General features: G+C 42.6%; 1 protein-coding gene across 1 annotated transcript in view; it reads left to right on the plus strand.

Annotated features, from left to right (window-relative positions):
• Nucleotides 1-17670: 17670 nt before the first annotated feature.
• MPPED1 (metallophosphoesterase domain containing 1) overlaps nt 17671-17991 on the plus strand; it is a 60034-nt gene continuing 59713 nt past the window's right edge. Inside the window, exon 1 of the mRNA XM_027730157.2 lies at nt 17671-17746. The gene's annotated coding sequence lies outside the window, so the exon portion shown is untranslated. The remainder of the gene's footprint in view (nt 17747-17991) is intronic.

Here is a 17991-nt window from a genome sequence, read left to right on the forward strand (position 1 = left end):
AGCCTGGAAATTTCTCAGTTTCAGGGACTTTTCCTTTATTTCACGTGCTCTCAGCCACACCACAGAGAAGAATCACTAAATTTTACCTGAAATTGTTTGGGGTTTCTTATTCCTTTTCTGAAGTAAAAAATAAGAGGAAAAAAATGTTGCCAGGAAAAAAAAAAAATCATTGAACGCACAGATTTTTTCAGCACAATCCTAAAGAAGTCTCCAAGACATTAAAACTACTGAGCTGAGTGAGTTTCTTATCTTCCCTTTTTCCTTTTAAATAAACACATACCTAAAACAAAAGACTATCTGCCTTAAGAAATATTAAAGGAAAAAAGAAAAAAAAAAAAAGCCTGTTTTTTTAAACTCGCCTTTGATTTCCAAACCTTTTGAATTCCTGTGTTCAAACTGTTCCCTGCAATCACAAAAGCTGGAACACTCAGCCGTTTTTGAGGGGGGTATAAGAGTGATTCCAGCAAGGAAAATGGTACCTGTTGTGATGAATTCCAAGAAGGAATTCCCTGTGAAGGGATGCTCAGATGGTGGGGAATGGCAGCAAACGCTTCACTGCCAGTGCCAAAGGGGCAAAAATCAAGGGAAAACCCGAGGGACACAGAACTGTGTCCACAGAGAATCCCTGCATAGAGTGCCCCAAAAAGCCTTTTGCTTCTTGGCTGCTGTTTGCTAAACCACCCCCCCTTCCTCAAACTTTGCAGGTATTTACAAGAACCTCTGTTTTCAATCTGGGGACCTCTGTTCGCGAGAAATTAATACATTATTTAATTTGCAAAGCATATTAAATTCCTTTTTTAGTTCATTACACTTCACTCCCCAGTGAAAGCAGCTCTGTCATTACAAGTAAGATTGCTTTGATATTTACCTGAGCTCAAAAAAATGCCATTTCTCAATCTTACTAAAGATGACAAGTAATAATTAGGAGGGGGAACACTGTCTGAGGAATAAAAGATAATAACAAAGGCAGCATTGCATCTGTTGTTAAAATACTGAAATAAAATAAGACTAGGCATGTACCATCCCATTTTCTTTTACAAATGCTACGGGTTTAGGGCTGATTAATATCTTGTATGGCATTATCACCAGCTTTTTAAAATTAATGTTCTTGCCAGGTCAGGTTTGGGAGGTGAAAGGGATATATTTATTTTTAAATTTCTGTCACAACAAAAGTTAAAATAACACGTGTGCACCCTTTAGTGAATCACGTACCACACTCATCTAATTAAGGATCCACATCCAGTCAGGATCAGGGGAGGCAGCAGAGCAGAACTCAAGCACTGGATTTATGTTCCAGGTATGGGGCAAACACAGGGGTAACTTCTCTGTGGATCTGATCACTCCTCATCCTTTTCCATAAGCATTTTATCCTAAACTCTTTGGATGCAGAGGCTGTTCCTCCCCACGAGTACACAGAGTGCCCAGAATGGTGGAGTCTCAATATCAGCCCAGGCTTCTGTGCTCTGCTCTAATGCAAATAATAAATGAAAAGCTTATTGTGCCTTCGTGCTGAAGACAGTGCCTCAAACACAATCATGATAAATGCAAAACAATCTTTCTCATTTTATCCAGGTCTCTTTTTGTTCTGCCAAACCCACAAACAAAGCAGGGAAGAAAAAGAAGGTAAAAATAGCACATTTAGTCTTGCATTCCTGGTAGGGCTTTGATGACAGCCACACACAGTGGATTATATATACTTCACTTTCCAGCTAATAACACCAACTATTCATTCCTTTCCAAAAGACCACACATTCCAAAAATATTTCATGTATGTTTAATATACTGATTATTTCCTCCTTCATGCTACTAAAGGCAAATTAAATATACCTAATGATCCCTTCCAGTTCTATGGTCCCTTTCATCCAAAGGTCCTAAAGCCCACTACAGTTGTTAATTTGCCATGAAAAACACCCTGCCATAGAGCTGTGTGAATAAATGATTTTGGTAGCTGATTCTAATATACATTTGGCTTCACTATGACCCACAGTTACACTTCTAGCTTTAAGGAAAGGAAAAACATTCCTTTTCAAGTGAAAGGAAACGTTCTGTTTGACCTGGAGCGTTTTATTTCTGAAAAATCAAGATTTGGAAAGACGTGGCCGGAGTTACAAGGAAAGTTGTTCAAACAAAATGGAGGTTATTATTTGGACTACTTGGGTAGTTTAATGGATAGGAGAAAAAGGAAAAAAAACTGGGAGAAAAAGGGAAATAAGAAAGGGGATTTGAAGCTAAGTCTATTCCAGAAAATTACCTTCCCTTTAGTTAAGGTTTTTCCAGGAAAGCAGAGAATCCATGAGCCTCCCAAGAGCCAGGCATCAAAGATGTGAACTCAGATTTGCCCCACAGGTATTTTAGATACAAAACAAAGTTTAAAGACACATCTGAACATTGCTCAGAAATCCTTGGTGTAGCAACTCAAGTCACTCGATTTCTCTCTTAAACATATTTTCTCCCATTTCAGTAGTTTGTTTACTCCTCTTCTTCATCCTCCCCGTAGAACTGTTTTTTCCTATGGAAAAAAAGTTCATTCCATTCTATTCTATTCTTCATTCAGTCCCATTTTAGTCAAAGCAAACCAAGGCCTAAGATTTCATGACTCAAAGCAAGCCACTGAGCTCGGTGTGAGTTTTAACACCAACACCAGTGAAAGTTGGGTGGAATGAACTTAAGAATCACTTAGACCTGAGACTAGACCAGGGAATCCTGCCTTGTGGTGACCTTGCTACAGCACAGATACCTTAGCACAGCTGCAGAATTAACAGGTTTAAGGAGGGTTTTTTTGTACTTTCATTTGGATATTGATAAGTACTTGTTCACTTCGTGGATGTTCTTCTGTGTGGTTTAACATTACGGGAAGCAATGAAACAAAATTAAGGATAGGAAATAAAAAATAATTAGGAAAAATGTCAACAAACAACAAATTAAGGAAGCTGGAAATTGTTGCCTAGTACCCCTGCAGAATGTAACAGGAATTTTGTATACAAAGTGCCCAACTTTGCAAAATATTCCGACTAAGCATCACCTTAGTGGATTTAATTTTAATATGTTTGCAGCATGTTTTCCTCTCAGTTGCTATTTCTCTGTGATTTGAGTGTCTTGAAAATTAATTTACCTTCTATTCTATTGCTCCACACCCATAATTAGGGTCCTTCTATTAACCTGGGCTTGGTGCAAATGCTGAGAAAGAATCAGACCCCGTCCCATGGAGTTCACAGGGACACTGTAACTCCATCTTCTTGTTTTCTTCTTAAACCCAAATTTTAAACCCTTCTCTTGTTATTGTTCATATTTAGACAGTTAGCTCTGTAATTCATAATGTTCACAGTAAAATCCAAACAACATGAGGGTTACAATGGGTGCACAGACCTCATTTTACAGTGTCCTGTTACAAGTCATGCTTTCTTAGTGTAATTCCACTTCAGCTAAAGCCCTAACACACTCAGATATCAAAAAGATGTTTTTATGTCACTGCCATTTCATCCACTTTAGATAAAAGTCTTTTTACCTGCTCCAGCACGCTGAGTTCTTGCCTTTGAGAGAATTTGCATCATTGAAATTAAATGGAGATTCTTCCAGTTTCCAGACCTATTTCAACAGCTACCTGTTGTACTGCCCTGCACCTCTGTTGCTTTGTGGTTTGAATAACATCCAAATTTTCAGGTCTCAAGTGGGATTTTTGGTGGTTGGGGTTTTTTTGTTCATTTGTTTGATTTAAATTTCTTTTTGTTTAGTCTTGCTTTTATAAAAGTACCCAACATTGTTGTCAGATTGATTCAGACTGTGTGAGACCTTAACAGAGTGCCCGAGTTCTGTGTTTGGGCATGTTTTTTAAAGCAGCCCTATTTGCAAATTGTATCAGTGACTGTGTTGAGTGCTTGCCACTGTACAAAATGCAGATACAGATGTGACCTCTGCCACCAGAGCTCTTTGCTGTTCCAACAAAAGCAATAAAACTGAGGAAAGAAATATCCAACTTCTCCCTTTACACACATTGGTACAGAACTATTTTTTTCAGTTGCCTTGTGCCAAGGTACAACACCCTCTAATCTACAAACTTGTAGAACTTCTTGAAAGCAGTTTTCACATACATAATTTTACATGTTCAAAGGATACATACCACTAGTTTCTTGGCAGACCTATTTTGGCAGGTGATGATCTGAACTACAACTGGAAAGAGAGGGAAACCTATAATCCTCTAGTCATGCAAACTTTAGAGAGTGGTAGTATTACACCCAAAAAAGGTGTAGAAGGTGAGGCAAAATTGTCAGGAATTACAGTGTAAGAGGTCTGCAACAATAAAGCAGCTTGGGATTAAGATCATGATTGACAATAACAACACTAAAATCTTATTTCTGGGGGTTTTTCTCAGTTCTCAGTGTGGACATGCACATCTGTCTCTCCCAGGTACCTCTACAAATCATTAAGAGTATTTAACCAAATTTGTCAGACGGCAAAGGTTGCAGACTAACCAAATTCTTCAAGCATTAATGAATTCAAGTGACCAGAAACCTTACAATTACTTCTGCTGAGGAAATGAGTGTTATTTAGGTATTTTTAGATCTCAAGCATTCACTTGTGCAGGAGCGACCACACAAACATCTCAACCATGAAAACATTTTCAGTCAGGGGTTGCTCTCCCCTAGACACCAAAACAAATGATGAGATGTGCATCCCCATAAAGAACCAGTTCAGTTTTGATATACAGGGAATGGATTGCTTCTTTTGGACATGTAATATCGTTAGTGGCAGAATTCAGAAGAATGAAGAGATCCCTGCAGGGCAGCTGAGGGGGTGACTGAGGGTGAGTGAGGCTGCAGGGCACAACACCCAGCACAGCATTCTGGGCACACGTTAAAACAAATATTTACCAAACCAAACATGGGTTTGGGTAAAGGAAGGACAGCAGGGAAGGAAGATGGTCCACACTAGTTTGTAGGAGCAGGGTGTCTGCTGGGCTCAAGCCGATGGAAGTGCCACTGGACAGGCATTGAGTGCTGAAAGATAATTAAGACTTTCTGCTTGGTGTGAAAAGCAACAATTTAGAGTGGGGAGAGGAAGAAAGGCTGAGCTATGAGACTAACAGCTATGAGACTAACATCCAAGGACTGTGGCTTCTAAAGGCTTAGCCTGTGTAACTAAGGCTGCTGTTACAAAGCCAAAGGAGAACAGCTTGTAGCATCTCTGACACGAGACACAGTATGGCAAGGACCCCTATTTTAGCAAGAGAAGAAACCAAAGTCATGTTTTGAAGAAATATTTGGCAGAGTGGGGAGGAAAAGGAGTGAGGTGTCAGACCATGCTTCTCAAGTTGCGAACCCTTTAGACTAGTTTGGCTTCAGTTTGCTTGTTATCCTCTCTCTGCATATAATATCACCTTTCACATGATTAGCAAAAGCAGCTACGTCACCTCTGCTTGAAGGGGGGAAAGTCGAGCATATGGCATCCCTCCCAGAAACAGGAAGGCACTTAAAGATTAATTAATCACCCAGAAATGTTACCAAGCCCACCTTTGCTAAGGGGTAAAAAGGCTGTTGGATATTTTAGTTACTGCTCTGCTGAAATGTCCGTACTGGCTTTTGACCAACAGCCATCGAAAGCGTAGAGAAGACAAAGCTGCTCAGAAAACACATAAAATGGGTTGAAAAAGATGAGACTGGAGGAATCATCTGCTTTGAGAAGGCAAATTTGTGCAGAGAAAAACGAAAGGGCAAAAGTTAAAAATGTAAAGGGCATATATTTAAATTAGATATTCAGGGTGAAATTTCAAATAAACAACTGCTGATCTCGAACAGATTGCAGGGAAATGCCAGGGAACATAGGTACAGGAATACACAGTGACAGTCTCAGTTGTGTGGATGTACAGGAAATGGGCATATTGGAAAAGTAACAGGGGAAACACCAAAGGTGGCAGGCAGCCACCACAGGGAGAAGAGGACATGGAAAGAACAGTCATTTAAGTTCAGTAGCATGAAGACCACCTCAGTCAGAAGCAACTCTTGGAGAGCTGGAGACTTTTAAATATTGCAACAAAATGTGGAATTAACACAAAGCAGCCCAACTTCCACTTGGACTTGAGTATGTGCAGCAGTGGAGATGGATGTGGTATTGCACAGGTACCAGACAGGGACAAAAAAGCAGCTTAGAAGGAGCAGATTGGAGAACTGAGACCCTTGGGATGACCCAGCAGATTTAAAGTGGCCAGGGTTAAAGATAAGAAAAATGAAAAGGGTCGAGTTCACTTGTTCTATCACCTGGGGGAGAGGGGTAACAAAATTAACATCGAGGCAGAAAAAGGCAAAAAATACTCTTCCCTTAAATCAAGAGCAACACAAAATGAAGTAAAAAGGTGAAGCTGAGGAGATTAAAGCAATGCACGAAGCAGAAAGGGGACAGATATTTCAGGGTCAGCAAGAAAAGACATCTTATGGTCTCATTCTGAGGGATAACTTGTGAAGGGGAGATGGTGAGTACCTGGTGTGAGAGAAGTTGAAGCAAAGTAACGAGAGCCAAACAAACTTTTCAGTGTATCTTCATCAACACAAGTAGGGTCACCACTCAGTCTAACTCTTCTTTGTTGAAGCCATTCTTTTAAGAAATAGTATTCTCACACCTGCCTGAGCACTGAATGTATGGTATTTTCTGTCAGAAGAAATGGTTTGCAAGAGTGCAAGAGCGAGTTAGCATTCTCCCTGGTAATACCACAGAAATCAGGTTAGTTCACCAGCCCACACACAGTATATTTAACATGTTCAAGACAAATTGACTCAATAAATTCTCCTGTCACAGAAAATAGTGAGAACAACATGGTGATGACATTGAAAGAGTAAAAGATTGTATTCTAAATGTTCCAACATCTTTGACGCATTGTTTCTAAGGTTCTAACATCAGTGGCATGAGATTCCTATTTTCCAACCTTAATAGTATCATCTTTCATGCTTTTTTTTGGCACCATGAACAAAAAAGTTCCTACTGTGGGATTTCCTCTGTTCTTGTCCCTATTCCTTAACTTCAGTGTGAAAGATCCACCTCTCTCTGTGCCAGCATTTCTTTTTATCCCCTACTGCCCATCTGCAAACAAGATGAGGCTGGATCCTCCCTTTTTCATACACACAGGATTCCCACTGAAGACTCTGTGCCTGTGAATTCCTGAAGAGCTTTTTGTGTCTTTGATTCCGAATAGTGAGGTTTGTTTGGATTGAAATCTCCATCACTTCTGCTGCAGTATTTTTTACAAGGAAGCTTTATAGCTTCCTATGGCTTTCTAGAATTAGAATCAGATTCAAGGTTCAGCTTCACTGCACAGAAAGTTGACACCTATATTTCAAAAGGAAATAAAAGTAGAAGAGCCCTTACAGAAGATTCAATACAAATTACATAACTTTAAGCAGCTGTATCCTATTCATTTGTTGTTTCCAATCCAATTGTACCTCATTGCATTGGTCTTTAGAGGTTTCCTATTCATTGCCCAGATTTCCTTCAGGCTGCTTGGAGGGACTCCTGACAACAGGCTCCTGAGCAGTGTCAGCTGTAGGAGCAGAAACTGGTGCCTGAGGCACCCCACACATTGTGTCCTGGTGTTCTCCTCACTAAAACAGCCTTTGCCATTTCAAGATTGAAATTATTGAAAGTATTCTCTCAATCTTAACTCTGAAAATTCTCTCAGTTGGACACGGCAATTTATTTCCAGGACTGACCCCCAAATTATTTTCAATGACGCTGCTTGCATTCACATCAGTCCTATGCAGGGCCCTATCCAAGGTTTACCCAGTTTAAGTTTTCCAATCAGATTTGGCTCAAAAGCAAGATTTGCAGTTCAATGGAAATTTGAGGGGGCTTTTCAGACTTGATTTCAGTCCAAATCAAATCTAAGTGAGATATTTTCAGGAATTCTTCTGAACTGGAAGTTCCCCAAAGCACTCAGCTGCTCAGTGATTATCACAGATAAAATGAGCATTGACTTCACAAAGCAGTGATAGGGACTCAAACTCCCAGTTCCAAGTAGTTCCATCTGTGATGTGTTCTGTGGGGAGGACATGATAATCTCCAAAGTTTGCCAGAAACTCAGGAACTATCTTAGATCCAGTGAAATCAAACAGGGCTTAAGATGCTTCTGACAAATCCTCTTTGTGTCGGGGATGGCACTGCTGCCACTGAAAAGGAGTCCTCTCTGGCACACCCAGATCCTGATCTCTCCAGCTGAGCAACTCCTTTGAATCTCCCCATGAAAATTCAGATGTAAAGGGCTGGTGTACTCTGGGTCTTGTCCCAGCACAGCACCCACATCCAAGAGCAAGGAATAACTCCTGGCTCACACACGAGGAGCATCAGTAGCAGGTAGTCCCATTCATCAGAGGTTATCTTTAAATATATTCTGCAAGTATAGAACACTTCAGTTTTTGTCCCTTTGGAATTAAGGGCTTCTAAGTGACCTAAACAATTGTTGCTCCACAGGAACTCCAGGTTGAAGATGTCCCAAAGTCTCCAGCCCCAAAGCCAGAGTGAGGAGCACTAGACTACACTCCTCCAAGGTCAAATGGGATACAGAATGCTCATTTCTGCCTCTTGTTGATAAGAAAGCCAGCAAAACTACTCTGAATTCCTCCACTGCCTCATCAGAAGTTGGTGCACTGAGATGGTAGACACTTAATATATTTTTTATAGTCTCTCAATATACAGAAACACTTTTGACTCAAAATTTTTTCCCTGACCTGCATAGGCCCACTCCAAATTTTCAAAATCTAGTTTGCTACACAGCCTGCTCTACTTGGTATCTGTAAGGAAGCAGGCTGGGCAGGGCTGTTCCCTAGGGAAGGGGAGCCAAGGGAATGCTGGGGTCACCCAAGGCAGGGCCCATCCCACAGAACCCAGACAAACCCAGAGGTGGTGGCCAGGTCCAACCAAGAACCCAGATCTTAAGACAATACCATGATGATGAGGCAGGTCTCAGGCCAAGCCAGGACATCATCCCATGGATTCAGATCCAGACCAGGAGACTGCACAGCACAGCTCTGGCTCAGAACCTCTCCAGCAAATCTCAGAGAGAGAAGGAAAGGCTGGGCTGAGCTTAAATACAGCTCCTGGGCCTGTGAACATGATGGGCCTCAGGTGAGGCTGGTCACGGAGATTAAGACTTATTAGTGCACTCAGGACTCACCTGACAGTGCCTTCCCAGGTGATCTTTGTGCCATTTTGGGAACTACTGCAAAATGCCCAAGCAAATAATAAATATTAGCCCTTACTCAAAAATATCAGGAAGATCTGCTCAGCAAAATCCTGCTCGACAGAGGCTTTGCCTGTATCTCAACAGTTCTTAGAAAGTTCTTCTCAGAAACATCTATTTTGTAACTCATGCAAAGGAAATCATACCACTTTATACCACCTCAAATATCCAGCAGTTTTAAATGATGGCATTACACCACAGCCTTCTTTTTCAATATATCCAGAGCCAGATAATAAAGCTCATAATCTACTACTTCCTTCCCATCTTTTATGCAGAACTTGGTCTTAAACTCTGAGCCATTCCACTGTGAACAGTTTTCACTGAGGTACACTAAGGGACAGATTATATTCCAAGGACAGCTGTTCCAAATAACACAGCACTCTGGTATCAGATTCTCTCTGTGGGAATCACTTGGTTTCCTGGGAATCCCTGGAGCAACTGTTCCACTGGATTTGCACTTCTGCAAAACACAGAAAGGGAGGAAACAATCACCTCCTCCCAAACATGCTCATTCCCCTGAACGATGAATTCTTTGCTCCTTCAATCCCACAAGGAAGTTATTTGGACAAAACATCAATAGCAGTCCATGTCAAGCCTGAGCCCAGGCTTTTGGGTTACTACAAAACCAGAGCAGCACAGTTATTCCAGTCTGAGGTTGAAACCCTCTGGTTTTGAATCCGAAGAACCACTGCCTGGTCTGTTCCCATCACAAACCTCTTCCCATACAAGTAGCTGTGAACATGGTCTGTAGTTTTAATCACTTGCAGAGCACAAGATAAATTTTCCTGTGAGAGTTTAGCCTTTGGCTCTCAATAAACTACCATCCTCTCAAGTAATTTTAATTCCTCTATCAATACCCAGTCCATAAACACCAGCATCTGTGTCTAATTGAAAATGAGGTTTGAAGCCCTGGTCAGTTAACAAGGAAGAAGTCAAAAGAACCATTTCATCTCTGAATACTAAAATCACACACTGACCATTGAAATAACATTCTTTTCCTCCCCTTTTATGCAAATGTTATGTAATGTTGTGAAACACAGAAATAAACCTCCTCTGGTAGCATTAAAGTCCCTCAAAACTGCACATCTGGAAGCCTCTGGGGAGCTGGCTGATGGTCAAAGATCTTAAGAGTAGAATTCCCCTCCCCACTGTTCTGTGTGCCAGACCTAAACTGATTCTTTTTAACGCAATTCCTATTGCTTTGGGTGGAGTTTCAGGCCAGCAGCCCTGGGCTGGTCCCAGCCTATTTGTAAATACATCTAATTTTGTTCAAAGAGACCACCATGTGCCCAGGGTATTATCTAGGTGCAGGGAAGAAGCCAGGAGTAGTTCTGGACCAAAGCCTCCTCTAGCAGTCCCTCAAATGTGGCTGCCCACTCTGACAATCAAAGGCCATCACATTGAAATGCTGCAAACCTCACTTGCAAGAAAAGCATTTTTTTTCCCTCATTTTTAGGGCCAATTTCTATTGCCAATCCTCACTTAATATTCAGTCTGAAAATCAGATTAAATTTTTACAGAGTCTTGGGAATCATCTACTCGTGGTAACTCAGAGCAAGCCTTTTAAAGTGTTCAAGGTAGTTTCTACACAGCAACCAAATCTGCCATGGTTTTTTTTTTCCTAACAAGAATTATGGTTGACACACAAGAACAGCTGAAGGCTCAGTTGTGCTCTTCTGATGTGCTTTTTCCACGTATTTTGTGGCATCTTCTTTCTTTGCTTGATGGCAAAAACAGATGAGGTGGGTGTTTGATGTGCTGTTTCTCCCTCTGAGGGTCTGGAGCTGGCTTGGAACGCTGCAGCCTTGATGTTTGCTGAATCAAGGAGAAAATCATGACACTTACCCAAAAGGTCTTTTGGGCCATTTTGCAACTGCCTGTTTAAAGCAACAGCACTACAGCAGATCAAATCTAACAGAAACCTTTGACACATCTTTAGTGCTTCTCCTATACACTATTCATTTACTCCAGTGGCTTTATGTTTTTATTTTACATGCCTCTCTCTTTTCCTTTCTGCTGTTCGCTACACTTTAGCCACGTTATCACACATGTAGAACCTCGCTCCTGCTCCAGATCTACAAAAAAATGTAACACAGAACATCCTGCTCTAAACTTTGTCTAAAAGCTAAAGTGGAAGATTATCATCATGCTGATCTGCCTTTGGTGCTGCAGGACAATTTGTTCACAGTTGTAAATCACTTACTCCACTGAAGTTAGTTATTTCCAGTACTTACTGAACAGTCCTTCAGAGAATTTGGCACAGGCTGGATTTACAAGGTACCACCTGTCAGCTAACAGTCATTATTAGTCACCAAAATTGCACAAGCAGACAGACTCACTTAGAGTCTGCTTATCCAGGCTGGCCTAAAAATTGTCATGTTTGAAGTTGTGTCTGCTTTGGCTGGGAGGGCCCTGGCTTTTCCATGCCTTCCATATTGAGGATGGTGTCCCATGTTTCTGAGTGGCTGTCTTATAGTCTTTATTTTCTTCTGACTGCATCTAGTCAAGCTATTTCTTTGCATTACTGCAAAATTGCTTTGTCCTGTAAGGCAGGTTTGCTGACCTCAGAGCTGTGCTTACAGAGCTCGTGGCAGGCAGTTCTCAGCCTCCTTAGGAGCCCTTGCTTCCCATCCCAGAGCACAGCTGCAAGAAATGACAGGTTTGTGGGTAAATTCCAGTAGTTTCTTCACTCACCTTCATCCAGGGGAATGTATATATATTCATCTCCTGACAATTAGTCTGCTTCAGAAATGTTCAGTGGTATCTGTGCGTTCTACAAACCTCTGCAAGCGAGGTGAGGGCTCTGGTTCCTCCCTCTTCCTGACTCCTGGCTATCCTCTAACCCCTACAGGCTTCAAAGCACAGGCTCAGACCTTCCTCAAAGATCAGGATAGTGCCACCCCTTTCCAGTGGATCAGGTGGGCAGTGCTGTTCAAACTGTACACTCTGACCCCTCCTTTCTGTTCCTTACCCAGCCGTCCCCTGCCAGGGGATCATTTGAAGGAGAAGCTAATTATTCCCTTTATGCCTAAAGCAAAGGTGCAAGAGAGGAGGAAACACTGGAGGCCTTTCAGCAGGCTGTGACAGGGTGGGTACTCACGTGTTGGCCTCATCATTTTGCTGGAGGTCAAGCAGTGCCGGGAAAGGAGAGGAACACTCGACTGGTGTTTTTCACAGAGTGGTAGATCCACACTTCCCTTACCTCTGAATTTCCTCCTCACGATGGGTTTATTTGACTCCATTGTGTGCCTCTGTGATTTAATTGTTATGTTATTAGGGTGAGTAAAATAAAGCTGCAGCTTTTCTTTTGCTGTATTAGTGCAGTTTAATTACATTTGGGAAAGGCGAAAAGGAGAGTGGGAGCTTGCCAACATTAATGCTGTCTGTCATTCACAGCCCATTGATGACAAGGAGTTGAAAGCTTGGCAGTTACTCTGGTAATCAGCAACCTGGCTGATGACGAATGGAAAAGATTATGTGAAATTTCCTGAAAGGGGAAAAAAAAAAAAAGAGTTCTCCAAAGAAATAAAACACAAAACAAGAACAAAGGGCAAAAAGAAAACCACCAAAAAACCCAAACCCCAACTTCTAAATCAAACACTAAATCCTTTTTGTAATGTTTACATGAAAGACACTACGTGAAGCAGTTGTAATAAATGAAAATTTTCCACTAGTAAACCGTGTTTAATGCCTATAAAAGGGATGTGTTCTTAAAATAGGAGCACAAACATGTCCACTTGATTGTTGCAATGGACTTTTCCCCCTGAGCTCAAGGATAAATATCACTGATTAAAAAAAAAAACAAACCCCCTTTTATCGCTATAGATGGCCTCCCAGTTACATTTTTAAATTCATAGCACTGAGAAGCAGCTCATCTTTAGAGCTGTTCCAAATACATAATTCCAGAGCTTTCAAAATACAAATAGTGCATTTTCTTTTTTATTCACTCTAAATATTAATTTCCTCTATTTAATACAGGAGGATGCAGATATTTCATCTCACTATTAGTAACGTAAGTAGCTGCTATTCAGGCTTTAGAGTTATTTGTAGCATTCCAGCCTCTGACACAGCCGCAAACTTCAAGAAAAACTCAAGTTAAATGAAACTGGGAACTACATCAATGTTTAAGGAGGAGAAATTCTACGTTCTACACGACCTGTGAAACGGATGATTTGTGACTTTTCTCATTTGTCTTAATTAAAAGCTGAATATCATCCCAAAGCCATTTTTGGCATCTTTGGGATGAAACAATGAGGGCTTGTCTGAGGTTTTGTCCTGTCATTTTTTCTGTGGCTGCTGGGTATACCTCCTCAGTTTCACAGTTCACAGAATGGTGCTTTGGTATTCAGGACTTCAGCTTTTCATTTCGCTCACAATGGGCAAATGAAAAGGTCCTGTGGCATCTATGGTATTATTAGACCATATTTTTAAGCACAAGAAAAACCCCATGCAATTGGACAACGTACAATTGTTTGCTGGGCGTGCAAGTGATGGTGAGACTTTTGTCCCCTCTGTTTTGTCAAACACAACATAACACAAGGGAGAAACAAATGGCTTTTAGTCGTGACATTAAGCAACTCGGGCAATTTAAAGTTTACCAGCAGGCAAAGTTGACTGTGCAGGGCTGTGAATAGGGAATTTCTCTTTCACACTGTTGAACAGATACATCATTATGTGGCTTCAGGCTCTTTCCCCACAGGCAGAGCACTGCAGTTCCATATTTTATGAAGAGTTGGAGGGAACACCTCACCACAGCTGAAAGAAAACCACCGAGGTTTACTGGGAAACAACACGAGACTGATTTGGTTGATCTGTTTAGTGTGAAGAACGATGTATTTATTAGATTAAAGATATCACACGTGGTAGAGACCTCCTCCCCACCAAAGAAAGGGGCTATTAGTCATTCATCAGACCCATCTTCGAATTTCTGTGGAAAGGATGTAAAATTTAGCAAAAAACCCCATGTGAAACTTTTATTTTTGCTCGAGTAACAGGTCTTTCCATTCTGGACAATACATCATTCTCTCCATGTGATAATTATGCCCAGGCACAACCTGATGTTCCTCTGTGTTTGTCCAGGTTTCATGGACATACAGCAGTGCATCACGTACCCCTAGTTGGACTTGCCTGCTCTATATTCAGGTGTCCTGGCAAAAAACACATGGAATGTATCAGTTCAGCTGCTACTTGCACTAAATCTGATCCTTCAGGAAAGCATCATAAGCAAGTCAGACAAGTTTAGGAAGTCCTGAGTTTAGTGCCCAGACAAGCTCTGCAGTGCATGTGCAGGAAGTCTGACATGTCAGAGAAGCAGAGGATGGGGAATGGATAATGTAAGAGAGGATGGATTGCAGATTTCAGAGCTCTAGGCTGTCACTCAGCACTGGTCTGCTGCTCCTCTTCTGCGGTGACACTGTGCTGACAGGAGTCTCAAAACTCAAGAAACAAAATCCCCAAAAGTAGACTAGATCTGTTCACTTAACGGGTGGTTTTGAAGCACAGATTTAAATCAAACTACACATAAATAATTGCCAACCAGCAAAAAGCCAAAAATTCAGCAGAAATGAAGTGATACGCTGACACACAGGATTATATTTATTATCCAGTTCTGCCTTCCCCAGTGATCTCCTGAACTTCATTTGCACACCTGCCTTTCACCTTAGATAAGGGGATCATTTCCTCTCCTGTCATTTGAAATTAATTTTTGCCAGTTGCTACCTAAGTGAAGATTCACATAGATTACTAGCTGTCTTCAAAACTAATCATTCAAAAAATAAGATATATAAGCTCTTCCACCTCGAGGTAATAATCTCTTTGTACAACCCAGGGTAACTACTTAGGGGTTCCTTGCTTCATTGTGCCATGCTTTGATGAAAATCCCTACGAGCACCGTCCTAGCTGGACAACATTATTGCATAATATCACCCCTCAAAATTCATTATTTAAAACAAAAACAAACCCAACGTTGATGGTTAATTCCATAAAATTGGAATTTTATCTGCATCTCTTCAATTTACACTTGATGTTACAGCTTTACACTGGCTCTGGTGTACTGAGACAGTCAATCAAAAAGACCTTTGCTGCTCAAGTTTTGAAGGTGATGCCACTGGACTGACTGATGTCCCTGGCTAAGCAGATGGAGCAGGATGGAACCGATGCTGGGAAGCAATTTTTGAGAGCTGCAGTTTCTTCTGAGTATCCTCTTTGTTTCAATCCATTCAAGTAGCTCAGTTAAGAAGTTTTAAAGCTGAAAAATCAACCTAAGAGTAGGAAAAAAAAGGAAGATTACCTATTTTCCTCTGTCAATCTACAGCTAAACCTGAGCATGAGAGGATAAGATCTGCTTTCTCCAAGATTATGAAAGCTGTGGCTACTAGAAGCTTCCAGTTTAATTCCCATTCTGCAGGCCATGATTTCAGTTGTTTCATAAAATATTTTAAAATGCAAACATACTTTTGAAATGCATCGAGCATATTGAAGGTGGTCCTAATGAACAATTTAACATGATCTCATGTAAATTTTAATTGAATGTCAGTTCTCGTACAAACAGAACTTGATGCAAATCATAAATAACCAATAATTTAAAGTGCTATTCACTATTTTGTAACAACAAAGGGTGAGAAATTAATATTCTGAATAAGATATTTTAAAGCTAAACCAGATTAATTCTATGTGTGTATATACAATGTCATCTCTCCGTTGTAAAATCAAAATAGCCAGATTTGTAAATACTGATCAGTTGCAAATTTATGTTTACATGTTCATCAAAAAAAGGAAACTCGATTTCTCTTAAGAAAGACAACAGGGATTTAAAAAGTGAAAAGAAAATCTAAACTCCCAACATCAAATCTTTCTGTTTGTTCTTTTACAGAATAGTTAAAATTAGGGATTTGCATCCAACCATCCTTACCTTACCTGCAACATTTAATCAACAATTTTAATATTAAAGATAAAAATAAAGGAGGACAATGCTTAGCACGTTTGCCTTTTTTTTTTTTTTTTTGGTAGGAATTTATTACTCAAATTTCCCACGGGGAAACCACACAGCCTCAAGATTTTCCAAAAAAAAAGGTGCCTGTAATTACTTTTCTAAGCTTCTATTCATGCATCTGAATAAGTGAATTGATTGTGAATATGTTCTGCAGCTTCTAACAGGTCCTAACCATTAGCCTGATCAAAAATTCTTCGAGCACATTTATATTGTTGTAAAAACGCTGACATGTCAAAACGCAAACTTTCAAGATAAATATGTGTTTTGCCAATAAAGGGAACCTTGTGGGAAGGTTCTCAGGGCCAATTTGGGGGTTCTGATGCCCAGCCCAGCCTCTGCCCACAGCACAAAGGAGTGCTCAGCGGGTGGCTGAGGTGTCCCCTCCCTGTGTGTGAGTTTGGCCTCTGCTTTGGCAACACACAGACCTTTATTTCCTCCGAAAAAATTTCCTAATGTCATCTATTCCATTCATTTTTCATAGGAGAAATGCCCAAGTTGCAATTTTCTTTCACAGAGCGGGTGTTTTCCAGCTCGGGATTTTTTTAAACGAGTGTTTGATCAGCACTAAGTCACCGTGCGTGCTAAAAGCAGAAGTAACTCCCTGAATTGTTGCTGGATATCCAGCACTGCTCCCTTTGCCCCGCAGGTGACACGGGAAGAAGCGTGCGGGAATCACATTTGTTCCTGGGAGGATTTTAAAACCATTCCACTTCAGAATCGCTCGGCGTTGGTGCAGCAAAGCCCTTTCTACGTGTAATCTGCCTCTCCTCCATGTACGCACTCAACTCTCCTGCTCTCCGCTCATAATATCATCGAGAGTGTAATGTTATATATTTATGATTCTACGATGGCCTGATTTTGAGGCAGAGGGAAGCTGTGCGTGCTCAGAGCCTCCGAGGCGCTGGAAGGGGCTTTCCCAGACACCCCCCGTGTCCCCCCGGTGCCCCACCAGCCCCGGACCTCCGGAGCCCTCCCAGCCACCGCCGAAGGGATGCGCGGCAGCTCCCAGGAAATTTGGAGCCCCGCTGCCAAACTTCCCTGCTGAGGGAAGAAGGGGATGACCTGAACACCCCTCACCCCCCCACCCCCCCCCAAACGGCGCGGAATTCCTGCCTCCCAAGCTCACACACACACCCGCTCCCCAAGGATGCCGCCTCAGCCCTGCCCCGGGCCGGGGGGAGCCTCGTCCCCTCCCGCCGGGGGCGGCCCCGCAACGCCCCCGCTGACCCGCACCCGCGGCGGGAGGGGACAGCCCGCGCTCCGCCGCAGCATCCCGGCCGCGGGCCAGGCAGCGACCGGGCCATGGAGCACCGGGGCCGGGGAGCATCGCAGCGCCCGCACATCACCGCGCCCGCCCCGCACCCGGCCGGGCGGGGAGGAGGGAGGGCCGGCGGTGGGGGATTCTTGGCCCCCCAAAGGAGGTGGGGGAGGCGGGGGAGGGGAGGCGGGGGGGAGGGGAAGGCTGAGCTCCCGGAGAAGGAGACGATCGCTCGCACAAAATCCTGCGTCCTCCGAGCGAGCCCCCGGCGGGCAGGGTATGTACATTTTTTTGGCGGGGGGGTCGGGGCAGGGATGCGGTGCGGCTGCCCCGGGCGGGTCTGGCCGCGGGAGGATCAGCGCAGGGCCCGCTCCCGGTGCGGGATCGGGGGATGGCAGCGAGCTTGGAGCCTCGGCGCTGCCTCCCCCGGCTGGGGACCGCGGAGACGGGGGGGATGGGTCTGCCTCTGTGTTGCCGTGCGAGGGTCTGAACCCCCCTTCCAGCCGCACCCCCCCCCACACA

Source organism: Pipra filicauda, unplaced genomic scaffold (assembly GCF_003945595.2).
Source record: "Pipra filicauda isolate LSUMZ 115617 unplaced genomic scaffold, ASM394559v2 scaffold292_size926685_pilon, whole genome shotgun sequence".
Lineage (NCBI taxonomy): Eukaryota > Metazoa > Chordata > Aves > Passeriformes > Pipridae > Pipra > Pipra filicauda.